Source organism: Panthera tigris, chromosome A2 (assembly GCF_018350195.1).
Source record: "Panthera tigris isolate Pti1 chromosome A2, P.tigris_Pti1_mat1.1, whole genome shotgun sequence".
In the NCBI taxonomy this organism is placed as follows: Eukaryota; Metazoa; Chordata; class Mammalia; order Carnivora; family Felidae; genus Panthera; species Panthera tigris.
The window spans coordinates 32,919,057-32,939,333 of NC_056661.1; the positions used below are offsets into that span (position 1 = coordinate 32,919,057).

The window sequence follows — 20,277 nt, forward strand, 5'->3', positions numbered from 1 at the left end:
ATGGCTCAGTCGGTTAAGTGTCCAACTTCAGCTCGGGTCATGATCTTGCAGTCTGTGAGGTTGAGCCCCGAATAGGGGTCTGTGCTGACCATGCAGAGCCTGCTTGGGATTCTCTCTTCTCCCTCTGCCCCTCTCCTGTTCATGTACTCTCTCTCTCAAAATAAATAAACATTTAAAAAAATCCCCCAAAAAAAAACCAGGGGCGCCTGGGTGGCTCAGTTGGTTAAGCATCAGACTTCAGCTCAGGTCATGATCTTGCAGTTCATTGGTCTGAGACCCGTGTCGGGACTGTGCTGACAGTTCAGAGCCTGGAGCCTGCTTCCGATTCTGTGTCTCCCTCCCTCTCTGCTTCTCCCATCTCTCAAAAATGAATAAATGTTTAAAAAAAAAATGAAAACCACTCTTCAAATGATAATATTTTAAGGTGCATTGTTTAGACCCTGCAGCAATGTTCTCCCTGAAGAATGATGTTTAGTAACACTGATGCTAGTTTATAAAGATTATTTAAGAAATAAAAAATATATTTTGATTATTAAAGAAAATATTTTTTGGTTAGGAAGGAAAACAAAAGTGCCTCAATATATCTGATGCTTTTTAAATTAACCAAGGGGCCTGAATATAAGATCAACACGTAACAGAAGAGTGAAATTGAAGTTCCTACTGTTGATTTTTTTCACAGCTTATGGAATATGATGACTTTGATGTGTCAAAGACAAATGGTAAATGACTTCTCTTTGTGTATGTGAATACCCATAGATAGGTATTTTCCTCATAATAACCTGTGACTTCCACCATGAAAACAAAAACAAAAAACCAAGAAACCAACCAGCCCGCGATGCTATTTTCCAGCTGGATTTTAATTTGAATTGCCATGACAATATGAGGAAGTCTCCCCTTTATGAAGAAACAACTCCACTCGCAGTTTTCTAGCTTTTGTAATCAGCTGGGGAGCCAAAAAGCAAATGGGGAATAAACAGAATTCTTCTGACTATAAAATTTCAACAAGAAATGGAAATAGAGCACATATGGAACATTCTTACAGGGTCACTATGCTAGCATTACTTCTCTTCAAGGTGTGAAAGACCGACCATCTTCTTGGAGTGTACCCAAATGAGCTTTTTAACAGGTTTTCCAGGAAAATGAAAAAAAGAAGAGCAAGCTTCCACCAGTTAAGCCTGAAAATGGCTCATGCAATGCAAATACTCAATCTGAGATGGCTAATGAGAGAAGAATGGTCTGCAATGGTGCCATCAGAGATGAAAGTTCCAGGAACTTCAAACTTTTACTGCATAAGAGATGGCATCAAAGTGGACTCTTCAAATTTGTATGACTCGATCTCTCTACAAATGACCTGTTTTACAAGACCACATCCCTCTCTTTAAAACCGTGCAACCTACATTGACCCTACAGTATTATCTTTTTGTCTTTGACTTTCACTGGCTTGAGGACACAAATTAGGACTCCCAACAGGATATTTACCGTGTGTGTGTTAGAACCCTTCACTCCACTCATAGATACCAGCAAAATAAGCTGCCAAGTAAGCCTGTCACGACGAATAAATAAAAGGAAGCATGAAATACAGATTGGATCCTTGCCAGGGAATGTGATGTGAAAGGCAATGGTGCTTCTTGGGGGCCACGTACTACCATAAGGAGTGCTTCTCTTCTTGCAGGTGTATAAAGACTTGGTGATGGATAGCCCCAAAACTGGCAATAAAAAACAAAACAAAAAAAAACCCTTGCATACCGACTCTACCTTTTCTAGGGTGCCTGTCCCATCTTCAGAGCATGCTGAAGGGCTTTCAGCAGATCACAGTTCATGAGGAGGAAAGCCCAAAGAAGTCTACACTTACCAGTTGAATGTGCCCATCAGCGTGCCTGATGTTTGTAAATTACAAACTGTCCAACACAGCCTGGATGGTGGGTTATCCAGCAGACATATCTGAACTGTAACTGCTCTAATAAATACCAAGCATTTTGGTGGCAGAATTGCAAAGACCAAACTGCAACAAAGTCCATTTTTACCTACAACACAGCGATAAGCTTTAGCAAGTCCTACGGCCTGGCAGGGTGGTTACACCGAACAGAACCCTTTCTCCTCCTCTGCATCAGGCTATTCTGCTCACTACATAGCTGTCAAGGAAAGAGACACAGAGTGTGCATCTCTACTTATCAGACACACAGATGAGCACCTACTATGTGCGGGGCCTCCCTTGGCATTGCTTGTGTATTAGTCACGTACTCTCACCACGGTTCCATGGGGATGGTATCACTATTCCGATTTTATAAATCAAGAAACCCCAGGGAAGTGACTTATCCGAGATCATAAAGCCACAGAATGCAAGGGGTAGGAGTCAAGCCCAGTTCCGCCCATACTCCAAGCCTGTGTTTATACGGTGGCCAAAACACTGTGCCTCTCAGTGCCCTGAAAGCTGAAGAAGGCTGCTTCTCCCAACAGTTCCCTTGAAACACAGGTTCTGGACAATGCCATTATAGGTGCTTAGAGAAAGTTTTAGTAACTGCCTATGCTGCTGTGATTTATTCTCCATTCCAATTTCCGTGTATTTCAGAGATCTATCCAATCACGGTAATGTAACATGGCTTGGGATGTCCAGCTCATCCTCAACATTCAGGAATCTAGTGTCCAAGTGGACATTCTACCCGGGCTCTCCCAGAGCAGAGGATTCGTCACCCCTCTCCGACTTCCCCCTTCCTGCTACGGGTCACTCTACTCCCTGAAACTGCTCCTGCCTCTGTCCCTGAAGCAAGGTTGTCACTGGGGCTGGCGATGTGTCTCTGAACAGAAATGGTATATTTAGTGTCCTCGTCAGCACTGCCATCTGCCAACACTAGCACTACAACCACGATGCATTCCAGCATCCTCCATAGGTGAAGTGCTTACACAAGACCAAGACTGTGTTAGGCTTCACAACAACCTTTCAAGGGAAGTTCGAGATCTCTACTTTGCGAATGAGGAAAACAAGTCTCTGAGACGCTAAAGAACAAAAGAGGAAGAAGAAAGAAAACACATGTTCCCCACTGCCATGCAGGGCGGGTAGATTTCTTTCATTGGGTCCTATCTCTACACCGTATCTTATTCTCTCCTTGTCAGAAACTCCCTTCTGGTTCTAATTGGTCCTAGATGCAAAGACAAACTTCTTACGAGAAGAGGTATGACCTCTAGTGTTCCTCTGTAAGAGATCAGTCACTTTGGCCTGTTGTGTGTTATGCACAAGGCCACCCACTGTCTTTCCTTTTGTACTACAAGTATAAAAAAGAGAGGAGGACAAAGGGAAAGAGAAGGAAGAAAAAATATTATATTATACCTTAATAGGCTCTTCATGTGATAATGAGAACTGATCCCCAAACACACACACCCAGTTCGGATATTAGTCACTCATGCCTTCTTTATGCTTGGAAACATGCTTAGTGATTAACACACTCTTGCTCTTGTCATGCTCAGCACAACCTATAAAGCAGGCATTACTTGTTCCATCCTATACACGAAGCTCAGAAAGGTTAGGCGACCTGTGCAAGCACAGCTAATAAGCAGCAGAGTCAGAATTTAAAACCCAGCTCTTTCCACAAAGCAGCAAGAAAGAGACAAACAACCCAATTAAAAAGAAAAATGGGGAAAGACTTGAGTAGGAACTTCATAAAAGAGGATATCCAAACAGGCAACAAGCATTTGAAAAGGTGCTCAATAGCATTTTCTATCAAGAAAATGCAAATCAGAATCAGGAGATACTGATGCACAGCCACCACGATGACGAAACGTCGGGGAGACTAACATTAGCAAACGTTGGCTTGGCGAGGACGAGGAACAATTGGAACTCTCGCACATGTGGTATGCAAACTGATACAAACACTTTGGAAACTATTTGGCAATATCTGTCTCAGCTCAACGTATGCCTCCAACTGCATCCAGCAATCCTACACCTAGGTGGGAACTGAGTACATATGTCCACTTGTATAAGAATGTTCCCAGCAGCAGCTGAAAACTGGAGACGATTCAAAACAACAGAAGAATGGATACACAGATCACAGAACATTCCCACAATGCAAAGCTACAGAGCAATATAAATAAATAAATAAATAAATAATAAAAATGCTGCAACATGCAGACAATATGGATGAATTACGGAAGTAATGTTAGCAAAAAGAGTAAGAACGAAAGAATACATAGTGTATGATTCCATTGACATGATATTTAAAAACAGGTGAAATGAATCTAGGGCAATCAGTCAGAATCACAGTCACCTCTGGGAGGAAGGACAAGTATTCAACGGGAGCCCTCAGGAAGCAGCCTGGTAGGATGGTCAGTGTGCTCTGTATATTGTTTGGGGTAACAATTAATTGGATGCATGTATGTATGTACATGTGCATGCACATGTGTATTTCTGTAAATAAACATCAAGCCACACACTTAAGGTTTATATAACATTATATGTATTTTATACCTTGTGTAAAAATTTTTTTAATGTTTATTTTTGAGAGAGACAGAGCACGAGTCAGGGAGGGGCACAGAGAGGGAGGCACAGAATCTGAGGCAGGCTCTAGGATCCCAGCTGTCAGCACAGAGACCCATGTAGGGCTTCAACCATGGACTGCAAGATCATCACCTGAGCCGAAGTGGGATGCTTAACCAAGAGCCATACAGGCGCCCCCCCGCCTTATTTTTAAATTTTTTTATAGAGAAGGTCTCTGTTAGAACCCAAATATGTCTGCCTCCAGTAACGGTCAAAACTGTGATGCTATGATACTGGGGTCTGGATGGATCTGTTTGTGGAGGAAGGAAAGAAAAGAGAGAAGGGAGGGCAATGGTTTTCACCTACTCAATGTTCCTTACAGACGCCATATTTTTTAGTTGTATCTAACAGTTTGTTTCTCAATTTGTAAATGATCCACATTCACAGTGACCTTGGAAGGTAAGAAATCCCTCCACAGGGCTTCAAACTGCAGTGGGTTTCCATGGGGGTGCCTAAATCTGCCACGATGAAGGAGGCTCACTACCTATCCACAGGTGGCCCATGGGGGACTAGACTGGGCAGCAAACATGAAATTCAATTGAACCTACATTACCCACAAACTTCTATCCACTGGGAGGAAAACATGTAGATTCCCAGAATCAGCTATATTCACCCAGGCAAACACCATAATGTAGGCTGAATTTCACTCCACCTGGTCGTTTTAGATGATGTCTCATTTTTAGGTCATGTTATACATTTAAAGAATATTGTATCTAAAACTCAGACAATTTTTTTCTTCAAAATTCCACCGACGACAAAAATGTGGTTTGTTTTTTTTCCCAAATCACTAGTTAAGTGAAGTTGAGACTGTGAAAAACCATTTAGAGATGTAAACAAGAAATGTGCGTCCCTCAACACAATCGATGGTGCAAATTAAGAAGACAGAAATTGTAACTACAAACAATCCTGTAAGAACTATTTGCAAAGATCTTGTGAGATGGGAAATGAGAAAAATGTCAACTTCGTTTAAGTATAACAACTACACAATTTCTAGCATAACCAAATTTTATCTCACTATTCTTTTTCCTTTAATTTTTTTTAAATGTTTATTTATTTTAAAGAGAGAGACAGAGCACGAGCAGGGGAGGGACAGACAGAGAGGGAGACACACAATCCCAATCAGGCTCCAGGCTCTGAGCTGTCAGCACAGAGCCCGATGCGGGACTTGAATCCACGAACCACGAGATCATGACCCGAGCCGAAGCTGGACACTTAACCGACTGAGCCACCCAGGCACCACTTATCTCAGTTTTCAAAGCAAAACACTTAAGACAACAGCATGGCTCCACTTCTAGGAGACAGCTCATGAGAGTAGAGAAGACTCAAATAGAAATATAGCAACCTCAGAAGAAATGGTCCAAAGAATAACCAGTTTTCCTTCAAATGACTGAAGTAGAGGAGAAATACGAGAAAGCCGTGCCCTGATAAAACTGGGGTCCCGGTAGGAACTTAGATAGTCCTTGAATAACTGTCATGTACTCTGCTTAGATTTCTTCTATTAACAAGCAATGGAAGCTGTATCTGAAATAGCCAAGTCTTCATCCAAAGGAGTTATCCCACAGCATTTCATACCTGTTAAACTTGCCAAGGAACTGAAGAGGCCAAATCCTCTGACCTAAGTCTCCACAAAGGGCCTCAAATCTAGACTTTTGTTCTCTTCAAATAAAGTTATATCTGTGGTCATAAAGCTATACTAAAAAGGATAAGAGATATTTAAACTTGGGATCTATTATCAAATTATACTGCCTTTAGTGTAACTCGAGTTAACGTTTTATACACCTTGCAATTTCATACATATTGAATAGTACAATTATACCACATACCTATGTGTATATTAAAAAGCATTAATTAAATGCACATATTAAAGCCATGTCCTGGGGTGCCTGGGTGGCTCAGTTGGTTAAGCGTCCAACTCCGGTTCATGTCGTGATCCCACAGTTAGTGAGTTTGAGCATCAGGTAGGGCTCTGCAATGACAGCTCAGAATCTAGAGTCTGCTTTGGATTCTGTGTCTCCCTCTCTCTGCCCCTCCCCTGCTTGTGCTCTCTTTCTCTCTTTCTTTCTCTTTCTCTCTCTCTCTCTCTCTCTCCCCCTCTCTCTCAAAAATAAATATTTTTTAAAAGCCATATCCTAACTCTTAAAAAAAAATTATTTATTTATTTTTGAGAGAGAGAAAGCACGGGTAGAGGAGGCAGAGAGAAGAGAGAGAGAGAATCCAAAGCAGACTCTGCACTGTCAGAGCAGAGCCCAAAGTGGGCCTTGAACCCACCAACCACAAGAACATGACCTGAGTCAAAGTCAGATGCTCAGCTGATGAGACAACCTGACGCCCTCCTACATCCTAACTTTTGCTGCAGGACTGGTTTTTTGTTGCTGTTGTTATCGTTGTTTTTAAATATTTTAGGAGACTCAAAAATATGAGTCGTCTCTAAATCCTTAAGAGGCCCTAAGGAGCAAGTAATGTCCACAAGACCACATTATTTGGGGACTACGCCTGGGAGATTAGAAAGGTTAATGTGTCCAGTACGTCTCTAAAAAACCGATTCCTTTTTAAGTGAGGAGTAAATCCTGTGGATGTTAAGTAGAGTCACTTGCCCACAGTCACATGGGTGGATGTTTCCCAAATGTCCCCGGGAAAGAAGATGCTCTGCTTTTTCTTCTGCCTCTTCTTTGGGATTTGTTTCACTTTCTCGTCACACTGATTCATTGGTCTCAAGACTGCACTTGCGTCCATCCTTGTAAGTCCTATCATTCTGAGCTTACCCTATCGAGAAATTTACCTTAGGTGGGGCACCTGGGTAGCTCAGTCAGTTGGGCATCTGATTCTTGATTTGGGCTCAAGTCATGATCTCACGGTTTACTGAGTTCAAGCCCCATGTCTAGTGAGGTCTGTGCACACACCACGGACCTGCTTGGGATTCTCTCTCTCTCTCTCTCTCCTTCTTCTCTGCCTCTCTTTCTCCCCCTCAAAAATAAATAAACACTAAAAAAAGGAAATCTACCTTGTTTGATTATGACTGCCTCTTGTTTGTCCTCCCCACTATGCTATAAACTCTCTAAGAGTAGGAAACATAACCAGTTTACCCCTAAATGCTGGCACCTAACAATGTGACCTGCTCATAATGGCATTCAATGACATGTTTGCTGAATAGACAGATAAATGGAATAAATGGAGGTCGCTGGATGAGTAGATGGATCAAGTGATTGATGAAAGGGAAAATGAAAGAAATAATAGTTACTACCTAACAAGATCCAATTCTAATATTGTCTCTACCCCTTTAATTAGCTGCATTCGGAACGAAGAGATGGTATAACTGGATTGGATTAGGCTTCTGGCATTAAACTCTCCAGGGGAGGGACACCTGTGTGACTCAGTCCATACAGCACGCAACTCTTGATCTTGGGGTTGCGAGTTTGAGCCCCATGTTAGGCACAGAGATTACTTACAAATAGAATCTTAAATAAACAAGCGAGCAAACAAATAAATAAGTAAAGTATCCCGCGGATATTATCCAAACTGGACTAAGGTACCACTTCGCCCTATTTGGCAAGCATGGCTGAGACATGCACCTCCCAGATGAAAGGCAAATTTGATCTACCTTTCAGGCTTTAGGTCTAGCTGTACTCCTAGTACTCAGCCAGTGAAATCATGAAACCATAAAATCAGGGTGCTGCCTACCGCTAAGAACCCCATGAACACAGACCAGAAACTGAACAGTGACCCCCTAGAGTTGCATACCATGGCGCTTTGATGGGATCTACAACTAGGAAGTAATAATCTTGCAAGGAATAACAAGGAAAGGAATATGTTTACTCTGGATTCTTTCTCCTCCTTTTTAAAAAATGTTCTGTAGAGCTATAAATAATAGGCAATATGAGCCACTGGTTAGGAGTGAAACTTCTGGAAAAACACAGACAGCTCTACCGCTTATTAGTTGTGACACCTGAGCACGTTATTTAATTTTGAGGAAAGAATAACACCTAGCACAAGGCAAGTACTCAATACATATTCATAATACAAATTTTATTATGCTTTTATACTGATCTAGAATCCCATCAGCAGATACTTAGAATCCAATGAAAATAATTTTCCTAGCTAGTTTTCTAAATATATTCAGTATGTGTATATATACGTGTGCATCTACATGTACACAAACATAATCTGAGCAAAGAAAGCGTAGTGGTTACTAGTGGGAGCTCTAGTATCCATTTGGATAGCCTGGGTTCCAGTCTCTTCACAAATGGAAGGCAAGACACTTAACCTTACTAAGCCTCAGCTTTCTCATCTATACACGAGAATAATAGTAATACTTCCTTCCTAGGATTTCCACATGGATTAAATGAGGAACTATAATAAAAGCAAGTAGCATATACTTGGTATTTCACAAGAGTTAGATTTTTCTTTTTTAAAAATTTTTTTTTTAATGTTTATTTATTTTTGAGACAGAGAGAGACAGAGCATGAACAGGGGAGGAGCAGAGAGAGAGGGAGACACAGAATCGGAAGCAGGCTCCAGGCTCTGGGCCATCAGCCCAGAGCCCGAGGCGGGGCTCGAACTCACGGACCGTGAGATCGTGACCTGAGCTGAAGTCGGACACTCAACCGACTGAGCCACCCAGGCGCCCCATAGATTTTTCTTTTAATATATGCACAATGTCTTCCAGGTTAGTCTCTCTACACTCTAATACACAAGATCTAACAATGTACTAACAAAATCTCAACTCTAGGGTAAAAATACTGACATTTATAAGGGGGAAAACCCAAACACATTAACACTCACATATAATAATCAGTACCCTTTTCCCAAAACTATATTGGTCCCTTTTTTACTGTTGTTGTTGTTGTTGTTGTTGTTGTTGTTGTTGTTTTGGCATGGGTATAATAAAATACTTTATTTAGAAATTATCTCAAATGTAAAGAAAGTTGCAAGAGTGGTACAAACAACACTGTATACGCTTTATGAAGACTCAAGTATTATGAATATTTTAACCTACTGGCCTGTCATCTGTTCTTTATTTCCCCCTCTCCCCACACGTAGTATATTTTTAACCATTTTCAATGTTTTGTAGCCATTCAAGATCAAGGGGCATTTGCCACGGCCTTTTACCCCTAAACACACCATAGTGTACTGCCTAAAAATAGGAATGTGTAAATGATTAATTTTAAACCAAGAGGAGAATATGTCATCGAGCAGGTAATAAGTCTAGTTCATTCATACTGTGGTTGAAATAATATAAGTGACATTTCCTTGCTTAAGTTTAAGGTCATTGGGGTGCCTGGGTGGCTCAGTCAGTTAAGCATCCGACTTTTGATTTCGGCTCAGGTCATGATCTCAGGGCTCGTGGGATCGAGCCCTACGGCCGGGCTCTTCACTGACAGCCCAGAGCCTGCTTGGGATTCTCTATCTCTCTCAGTGCTCCTCCCCCACTTGTCCACCAACACCCCCCAAAACAAATAAATGAAAACATTTAATTTAAAAAAGTAAGTTTAAGGTCATTATCTGAGGTAGCTCATTTCATATGAACTTTAGGTAAGCCCATCAGAGCATCACCAGTTAAGTATCCTTACTTAGACCTTGGCATAAATGCACATAATCCATTACAGAAGCAAGAAAATATATTTGTAGATAGTTTTAGGGAACACATTTGATACAAGGAGGTTTCTTTAAAAATATGTTGTACTTCATTCTCTTGACTCAGGATTCTTGGGAAGCCAAAATTTGATAAAAACCTTCCCTTAAAATAATAGATGGTAAAGATAATGTGAAAACCTCCCTGTCCCTACATAAATTGCTGTGGAAATTGCTTTATAATTGCAACACATCTTGATGAAGAATCTCAGCCAGAATTATAAAGCAATTAAATAAATTAACATGTCTGCCAAATGGATATATGTTAGTATCCGACACCCAGCCAAGGACTAATCCATATGGTATTAAGAGAAGACTCATTTTCAAATTCAGTAGGTTAATTTAAAGCATGGTCTTCGAGGTGATGCACCCAAAGAAATAAACCAAGAGCTTGGACTCTTGGGAGCAAAGGATTCTGGGTTCCATCATTATTAAATAGTGCATAACACACCTGAGTCACTTAGCTAAGTTCTCCCCCTCTCAAGTGCCATACTCATAATACAGAGATGATAATACCATACTTCTAAGGGCTTGCAAAGGGTTAAAAGAGACAACACTTGTAAATCATTGAGCACAGTGCCTGGTACATAAAGTAAGCCCTTGATTAATGATGGAGGTTATTATGAAGCAATGAGGCTGATCTAACATGTTTTGATAAGAAGATTATCAATTATATCAACTCTAATTAAACTTAAATCTAAACTCCTATGACTTTCCTTTTTTTTTTTTAAACACCCCTGAGCACCTCACAATAAAGAACACAAGCCAAACCATGTTTATATGAGGCTATTAACAGACACTTATAAATCAAGTCCGGCGTGAGGAGCTTTTAAGTTTGTAGTTTTTCTTTCCTTTTTTCCTCCAAAATGACTCCATCCATTCAGCAAATATACAATGGCAATTAGGGTTAACAACATCTAATAAGAAATACAAAGAACAAGAACACTGGGGAATTAGCTGATGCTGGGAATATACAGAGAATGTGCTGTTTCAAGCACGCCTATTATTGGTTAAACCATCCAATTATTAATCTTCACTATGTTTTTGCCTAGCATCCAGTGCTGGGTTGTTCCTCGACAAATGTTAGAAAAGCTTTCTTCTTTTTTATAGATTTTATTTTTAAGTTACCTCTACACCCAACGTGGGTCCTGAACCTAGAACCCCCCTGGATCAAGAGTTGCCTGCTCTCCCAACTGAGCCAGCCAGGTGCACCTGGAAAATCATTTTTTAAAACCTACCTTGTCCCCCTTCTAGGGGGATCACATAAATTACCAAACTCATTTAAAAAGATAATCATAAAAATAAGGCTCAGAGCCTGAGGGGAACCTGCAAAGAGACAAGGGAGAATACTGGACTGGACAAGTCATGTTAGAAATGAGAAGGAGAGGGGTATGGAAGAAAGAAGACTGTCTGAAGTAGGGGACCTCTGGAAGACCCATGAAGTGCCATACTCACCAAGCACTGGGTACTTAGGTACTTCTCATAAACATCAGGAAAGGTAGTGAGAAAATGGCACTCCAGAAAGCCTGGGTAACCTGGCCAGGTGAACGCAAGGAAGTCCCGGAGTCTGCCAGGGTCTCCGGTGCTCCAGAGCCCCACACAACTGAACGTGAAGGCCCCGAGAAGAGCGGCTATCCGATGCACCCATGTCCTTCTCATGAACCCCCTGATGGGGTAACTCTTTTCTCCCGTGGCAAGAAGGGATGCCACACGAGTGGCTTCAGGGCTCCTGGAGGGGCACTCCAGAAAGAAGCAATGGGGTTGGGTTTTGCATGGTCACAAACATGCCGTATGGTATGCTCATGGCATTGATCAGGCGGGTGTGATCAGAGGAACAGAGAACCTCCCCACTTCGCTCACACACCTTCCACACCCCACCAGACCTTTGTGTCTATGAACACTTATTTATAGTTATCCGAGCCCAGACTCTAACTTCGAATTCCATCTAAACAAAAGTATTTTTTTCTGAATCCTGTTATTTTCTTAATTTGGCACAGTATTCCTTGCCTAGACTACAGCACTACTTTGTGAAACACAAATCCTATCTCAGCTTGCACTTGGTGGAATAGGGAACTGTATATGAGACGTGATACAGCAAGCAGAGGGGAAAATTCCCTTGATGCAATCTTGTGTTTAAAGTGTTTTCTGCGCATAAAACAGTGTGTTAAGCACTATAAAAAGTACAAAAACATATCAAAAGCAGAAGAATGCATCCCTACCCATGAATCTGCTTTGCTGCCAGACATCCCATCATATAACCTATTTCGAGCAGCACCACATTTATTTATTTATTTTTTTAAGTAGGCTTTACGCCCAGCATGGAGCCCTATGCAGGGCTCGAACTCACAACCGTGATCAAGAGCTGAGCTGAGATCAAGACTCAGATGCTTAACTAAGCCACCTAGGTACCCCTCTAGGAACACCACATTAAAGTCACCTGCTTAAGGATACATACTGTGGAGAATGGAGAACCGTATGGCACAATATAAACCATTCACTTCTTCCTTCTAATTCTTGGCTTCTTTGAGGACAACCCAATAGTTAATCAATGTAGAACAAATAAGGTTGGTTTTTTTTAAGTTTTATTAAACGCAGTTGATTTTTTTTTTTTGAAAGAGAGAGAGAGAAAGCATGAGCAGCGGAAGGCAGAGAGAGACTCTTAAGCAGGCTCCATGCCCAATGTGGGGCCCGACGTGGGGTTCCATCTCACCACCGAGAGTTCTTGACCTGAGCTGAAATCAAGAGTCAGATGCTCAACCGACTGAGCCACTCAGGAGCCCCAGTTTTTTAAAGTAAGCTCTATACCCAACGTGGGGCTTGAACGCATGACCCTGAGACCAAGAGTCATACACTTCACCAACTGAGCCAGCCAGGAGTCCTGAACAAATGAGTTTTGATGAAGAAGGAAGGAAAGGTCAGGTGTAGGCAGTAAGGGGGTGGTCCTTGAGTAGGGGAAGTCCCCAGACTGCAGACCAGCTGGGGACACATGGGAAAAATATAGTACCAATGGGTAAACAGCAAGGGGAGGGAAAAAGTGGAAAACTCCTGGAGAAGATGTGAGGGCAGACACTAGTCTTACTACAGGCAACAAATCTTTGCAAATGAATAGAAAAGAGGGAGGCCTTATCAGATCCATAACATTCTGTGTGTCCTCAGTGAGGCCAGGGTGAGAGACCACACACACCCAAGCATCTTGGCAGGGAACCTTGCATACAGCAGGAATCCACAAACTGGAGCGCTTCTGTGAGTGACACTAGCCACTTTTCTGCAAGAGGCCAGGCTCTGTAAAGGCTGCAACAATCCTTTTCCATTTGAGACGGCACTTACTTTGGTTACAGGAGAACGGCAATAACCACAGTGAGAAAGTTTCCAGGGACTCTTATCGGATCAGTCCTGGGGATGCTTCCAGAACTGTCTGGCTCATGAATTATGACTTGAAGCATTCCACTTGTGTCAGACACAACCTGAAAACAGAGGTGAACAGTCCAAGAGAGAAGCCATTGTCCAACACCCAGATCTCTGTCCTGGCCCCTTCCTGATAAATTGGTCTAGTTTGTGTCATCAGTGTAAAGCGCAGAATGGGCTGAGTCCAGGCAAGCAGTACTGGAGATGGCTGTGTTTAAGAGAAACTCAGAGGTCAAACAATACCAAAGGTGATTTGCGTCCATGATGTCACAGCCCAATTCGAGGTAACAACGACACCATCTGTTAGCAGATGCCAAGGGGCCCATTTGAATATGGCACCTCTGCAAAGAAAAACCAGGGCCACCTATGTTTATCACGTGAAAGTTAAAATGTCTTGTAGATCAAACACTTTTAATCCCTTTGTAAACCCCTTTAAGTCACTGATCAATACCTCTTACAGCAGATACAATGGGTTTCAGTATCAGTGAGAGCTTGGATCAACAAAGCGTTGAGGTACAGAACAAAACGGACTTATCCTTTCCTCTTTGAGATGACCTTTGCTTGAAAAGAAAGATGAGTTCTTCAGCGTGGAGCTCAGAAAAGGGAGACAGAATGGGAGAGGTGGTGTTCAGCATTCCAGAGAACCCATCCGACTGGGTGAGTTGTATCTCGTTTTGACAGCAGTGGTATAGTAACTGACAAGCACTGTCAGGTAACACATTTATCTGCACAGGAAAGGCGGCCATTCCAAAGCACAAATCTCAGATGTTGTCACATCAGCGAGGACCAGAAGCCATAATGCAGAAGGCTATCGATGCAGGAGGCACACTGTTATCTAGACTGTAATTAGGGGGAGCAGAGGATGGGCACTCCAGTTCCAGGCACACAAGGGCCCTGACTTTTTCCTCTGGGTCTGGATTACTGGCCGAGTAATCATCGGAGTCCTTACCAGCCATCTAGGGGCTCCAGCCTCTGAGCTGCCTTTTACCTTCTGAAAGTGTGATGGCAAAGCTTTTCCGCTGTGTCTCCAAAACGTCTAGCAACCGAGACAAAAAAATAAGATGCGAGAAACAAAAACCAAGTTCATCCATTTCTTCATTGGTTCGTTCACTCAACAAATATCCATTCTCTGGTCCAGGCACTGAGTTAGGTGTGGGCTGGTCGCTGAGACAGTCAGGAAGACACAGTCCCTGACTTCCAAACAGTCAGATTCTCATAGGACAGACAGACACTCAGCGGGCAATGCACGCAGGCACGGGAGCTGGAAGGGGCGGGGGAGGGGGGGGGGTCAGAGAGGGTAGCTCTGGCAGCAGGGAAGAGGGCAAAAGGCCCAAACTGTGGAGGTCTTTGTGGCATGTAGGTTAAAGTTTAAAAGAAGATGGTGTGCTGGTCAGATGGAAAGGTACGGAAAGAGGAAAAAAGAGTAGGCACCCAGTTACAGGAAGGCAGCAGTTGTATCCAGGGAATGGATGAAGTCTGTGTGACTGGGAGGGGGGACTGAGCACGTAAGAGAATTTGAAGGGCAGGGGACAAGAGTATCATTCAGGTGGTTCTAAGGAATGGAGAAGTAAGCAACCCAGATGATGTTTATAGGGATTTCAAATTCATTTCAAGGTGGTTTTTCACAGGTATACTAAAGAAGAGATTCAATGAAAAAGAAGATAGACCGAGGTATCCCAAGAGAATCGCGTAATGATTTCTTAAAAGCTGAATCACCATTAAAGAATTATTAAAATTCTATCGCACATATCAGCAAGTTACTTGAAAATCAGAGATAAGATACTTATTTTTAAGGTACTGTGCCTTGCATAGCTCCTACTCCCATAAGACCCCATGATTTTAAACAGCTAAATCTATAAAATTCAGCAATGAGGGGCACCTTGGTGGCTCAGTCTGTTGAGTGTTCCAACTCTAGCTCAGGTCAAGATCGTCCGCGGTTTTTGAGTTCGAGCCCTGCGTCAGCCTTTCTGTTGTCAGCACAGGGCCCACCTACTATCCTCTGTTCCCCTCGCTCTGTGCCCCTCCCCCACTCATGCTCTCCCTCTCAAAAATGAATACACAGTTAAATAAAATAGGGCTACCTGGATGGCTCAGTCACTTAGGCGTCTGACTCTTGGTTTCAGCTCAGGTCATGAGTTCAAGCCCCGCGTTGGGGTCTCTGCTGTAAGCACAGGGCCTGCTTCAGATCCTCTGTCCCTCTCTCTCTCGGCCACTCCCTTATGCTCGCTCTCTCCCTCTCTCTCTTAAAAAATAAACATTAAAACAACTAATACAAAAATAAAATAAGTAAGTAAAACAATAAAGTTCAGCAATGAGAAGCTTCCTCTCTGCTTCTTTCACTTTCCATGGTCCCTGTTATACTGCCTTAATCACACTTCTATTAATGATGCCGGGCACAGAAATTAGACTGGTTTAACTCTGACTATGCTACCTGTGACCCGTGTGACCCTAAACAAGCTATTAATTTCTCTGAGCCTCTGTTTCCTCTAACAGACCCAACTCTTAGGGACACCGGGGGCATTACCAAATGATTGAACAATACCAAATGCTTGAACAATTGAATTTAGGCAGTGCTTGAAGGAAGTATTTCTCTTTCCATTTTACTAAAGAGTCAATGAGACGCAGAGAGGTTACATGACTTACACCAGGCCACACAGCTATAGAAAAGCCCTCAGACTTCACACCAGGGCTTCTGACTCACTCTGTAATCTAGTCCTCTTTGCTGACATAATTCTGGTTGTTGTGAAGGTTTTTTGGTGGCAATTGTCAATGGTAAACATAATTAGACTTCAACTCGGATGACTTTTTTCATACTGTGGAAGTAATCAAAGTTTTTGAATAAAGACAAAATAAGAGGGGAGTGGAGTAAAATAAGGACTGTGGCAAAAAAAAAAATAGCATTGGAGGAACACTTGAAATGAGTGGACTGTATGGTGCGTGAATTATACCTCAATAAAGCTGTTAAAAATAAGAAACACTAAAACAGCACGGGATGGGGGCGCCTGGGTGGCTCAGTCGGTTAAGCGGCCGACTTCAGCTCAGGTCATGATCTCACGGTCCGTGAGTTCGAGCCCCGCGTCAGGCTCTGTGCTGACAGCTCGGAGCCTGGAGCCTGTTTCAGATTCTGTGTCTCCCTCTCTCTCTGACCCTCCCCCGTTCAGGCTCTGTCTCAAAAATAAACATTTAAAAAAAAAAAAAACAGCACGGGATGAGCAATGAGTTATGTGGCATTTAGAAGTGGTACGATTTTGAGGAAGTTATACTGGTTGCTCTGTTTCCTTACCTGTAAAATAGGGATGCTATTACCTGCACTGTCTTTGCCAAGGAATTAGGAGAAAATGGAATCTTAAGTGGTAAAACCCATTGTGGTGACATGATGACACTAAAAAGAACGTGAGAATGAAGGGGCTTTATTTATTGATTTCTAGTGACACGTGGACCTCCTAACGTGTGTAAGATGAGACGTCTACCCCAACTCGCAAGCACCTGTTCATGAGGTCATCACTTCTCAAAATGGTGAAGTCACTAAAATAGCAGCAGCAGGAAGTTCTGGAAAATGCAGATTACGAGAGCTTGTCTCCTCATGGGACAGTTACAACATCATCAGGAGGTTGTGATCTCCAAAGGAAGGGCTTCCTACTCCGTTGGCACGACAGGTTTGGTAGAGAGTTCTGCTTTACCAGTCACATGGGCCAAGGAATCAAAATAAACAAAAACGTGGCTTGAGTTCTCCAAGCCTGTAACCGAATCCCTGGTGACCTGTGGTCTACTCATGTTCAAAGGTACACATGCTGTGCCAGACTCAGAAACAGACCTCTTCTGAACTTCCTTCCCATTTTATGAAGGAAATGTAAAATGAAACGCTATTTGTTTTCTCTTTCAGGAGAAAGACCATTTCTTCCTTCCCAGTTCCCGATTTGTGGGTTTCATAGAAATGAAACATTAGTACCAAGGGCTTTATGCGAGCAAAGACAAAACAGGATTTTTCACTGTTTTTAAAAGGCTGAGGTCATTTTTGCCCCAATTCCTATGTAGTGGTGAGCTTAAAATCAAGCCATTTAGCTCACAGTCAGGTCCTATAAATCAGGGGAAAAAATAAATGGGAAAGCAAGCCAAAACGTAACCATAGTAACACCACAGATGCGTCAAGAAATGGTGTGTTCATTTGCTTCATTCCCCATTTCTTAAATTGGAATCTAAGTAAGGGAAAAATTACACAGAGAACAATCATGATTCTGCAATTACTGAATTCTGCAAAACGGCATTCAACCTGCTGTCCTAGAATTTCAGAGGCAGCTATGACACAGCTACAGAAATAGCCCCGGGTGGGGAGAGTCGAAAAGACCCCAATTGGACACTTAGCAGTGACTTGATCTCCCCACGCCTCTGTTTCCTCATCTGTAAGCTGAGAATTAAAAATCCCAACCTCCAGGGGCCCCTGGGTGGGTCAGTTGGTTAAGCACCGGACTTCGGCTCAGGTCATGATCTCGCGGTCCGTGAGTTCGAGCCCCGCGTCGGGCTCTGTGCTGACAGCTCGGGACCTGGAGCCTGCTTCAGATTCTGTGTCTCCCTCTCTCTGCCTCCCTCTCCCGCTCATGCTCTGTCTCTCTCTCTTAAAAAAAAATAAACATTACAAAATTAAAAAAAAAAATCCCAACCTCCAAGAGTTATTTGAGGGTTAATACTAGTTACCATATCAAAGTCAGGACTTTGGACTGGTGGACTCAAGAGACCAGAAGTTCTGATCACCTTTAGCCTTGTTTGTTTTTAATTTTTTTAATGTTTATTTATTTTTGAGAGAGAGAGAGACAGAGAGAGACAGAGTATGAGGAGGCAAGGGGCAGAGAGAGAGGGGGAGACTCAGAATCTGCAGCAGACTCCAGGCTCTGAGCTGTGAGCACAAAGCCAGACGTGGGGCTTGAACTCACGAACCATGAGACCATGACCTGAACCAAAGTCGGGCACTCAACCGATGGAGCCACCCAGGTCCCCCCGACCCCTGTCTTTAGCCTTGTTTTTATTGGCTTACCTTAGTGCCTTGGTTTCTTGAGCCATAAAACAATTTATGATCCCTTTATAACCCATACAATTAACATTAGAAATTATTATTAATCCAAGTGTAAAAAATTGTTGGTAGGATACAAGATTATAGCATTCCATTCCAACGCTGAAAGACTAAAAGAACGGAGGCCCAGATACTCACATTAACACATTATCACAACAGTTTCTCTGTCAAGGCAACTCTGCTACTCAGCAGAAAGAGACAACCTTGGGGCACTGACCCAAGTTCCTTGCACTCAACCTCTTTTCCCTGCGGAGACTTGGTTTTATTAATAAGTAAAATGAGGAGCAGGGAGGGCTGTTCTAGAACCTGATCTTTAAAGGTCCCAGTGTAGACTTATAACCTATGTCCCTGCGGGTCTATGGTGTCTCACATTAGTTCTGTTTACCATTTTGCAGTGGTATCGGGAAACATTAGCACTCTGGCACGACTTGCAAACTGCTATTTTTTTTTTTCTTAAAGAAAACCATTATAGCAAACAAATCACAGCAGTAAGCTGGGTACCCTCAATTTCAAATTATTCCTCATTTTTTTGCTGGTTAAAACATAATATTTCCTTTCTATTTTTTAATGTTTATTTATTTTAGAGACAGAGAGACAGAGCACAAGCGGGGGAGGGACAGAGAGAACCGGAGACAGAAACTGAAGCAGGCTCCAGGCTCTGAGCTGCCAGCACAGAGCCTGACATGGGGCTCGAACTCACAAACCATGAGATCACGATCTGAGCCGAAGTTGGACGCTCAACTGACTGAGCCACCTAAGTGCCCCTAAAAAATGGTATTTAAAAAAAAAAAAAAACAAAAAAAAATTTCAAGCTTTGAAGGACTTGGCAATAACAGAAGGGAAAAACTCCAAGTACTAAAGCCAAAATCATTCTTTCTTCTCAATTTTAAATAAAATCATGCAATTCTAAGTGTCCCCAGGATTGCCACCTCATGATTAGCTATATAGGAATGCAGGTGGGTAGTACACGGTAATACTTCACTACAACTCAGGTGCCCAAGCATCTGCCCCATGGACTGACTTCCTCCCTCCCTCTCTCCTTCTTCTCCTGCCTTTTCTTCCTTCCTTCCCTCAAAACAAAACCTTGCTTTCATAGTCCCTATGCTCTCTGTCTTGCTTTCTCAGATTTGGTCTAATCTAATGGGTTGGGGGGACTGGAGTTTTTAATTGGTGGAAGCCATTCCTTCAAATGCAATTATGCGTGAAATCGAGATCAATGAATCTGGTCATGTTGGGGAAGCAGAGAGAGTCCACTGAGGCATTCTCTCTGCTGAGGGGCCACGAGGGCTCCCTGATCTCCACAGAGATCAATCTGAAGGCCTCTGGCCTGGTCCACCACAGTAATAACAATGATGATTAGCATTCATGGAGGCTTACGCCATGCCAGGACTTTGCAAAACCCTTCATCCCAGGTACTCCTCATTACAGTCTTATGGAATTCGTATGACTCAGATGTCGTTTCCACTGATGTGAAAACAGGCCCCTACAAAGGATAACTAATTTACTTGACATATAAGCAAGAGAGCAGGAGGGCAAGAACCTGAAGGCCAAGGAATTCACCTTGTGCTGTGCTGTATGTCGCAGGGTCACTTAGGATGCCCTGGACTTAGGAAGTCACTAAGTGAGCAAGCCGCCCAGTGTTCCAGAACCA

The 20,277-nt window shown here is 42.7% G+C and overlaps 1 protein-coding gene across 9 annotated transcripts in view; it reads right to left on the bottom strand.

The window, feature by feature from the left end:
- The window catches only part of MAGI1 (membrane associated guanylate kinase, WW and PDZ domain containing 1), a 629,340-nt gene that overhangs the window by 233,547 nt on the left and 375,516 nt on the right, over positions 1 to 20,277 (bottom strand). The gene's annotated exons all lie outside the window — the stretch shown is intronic.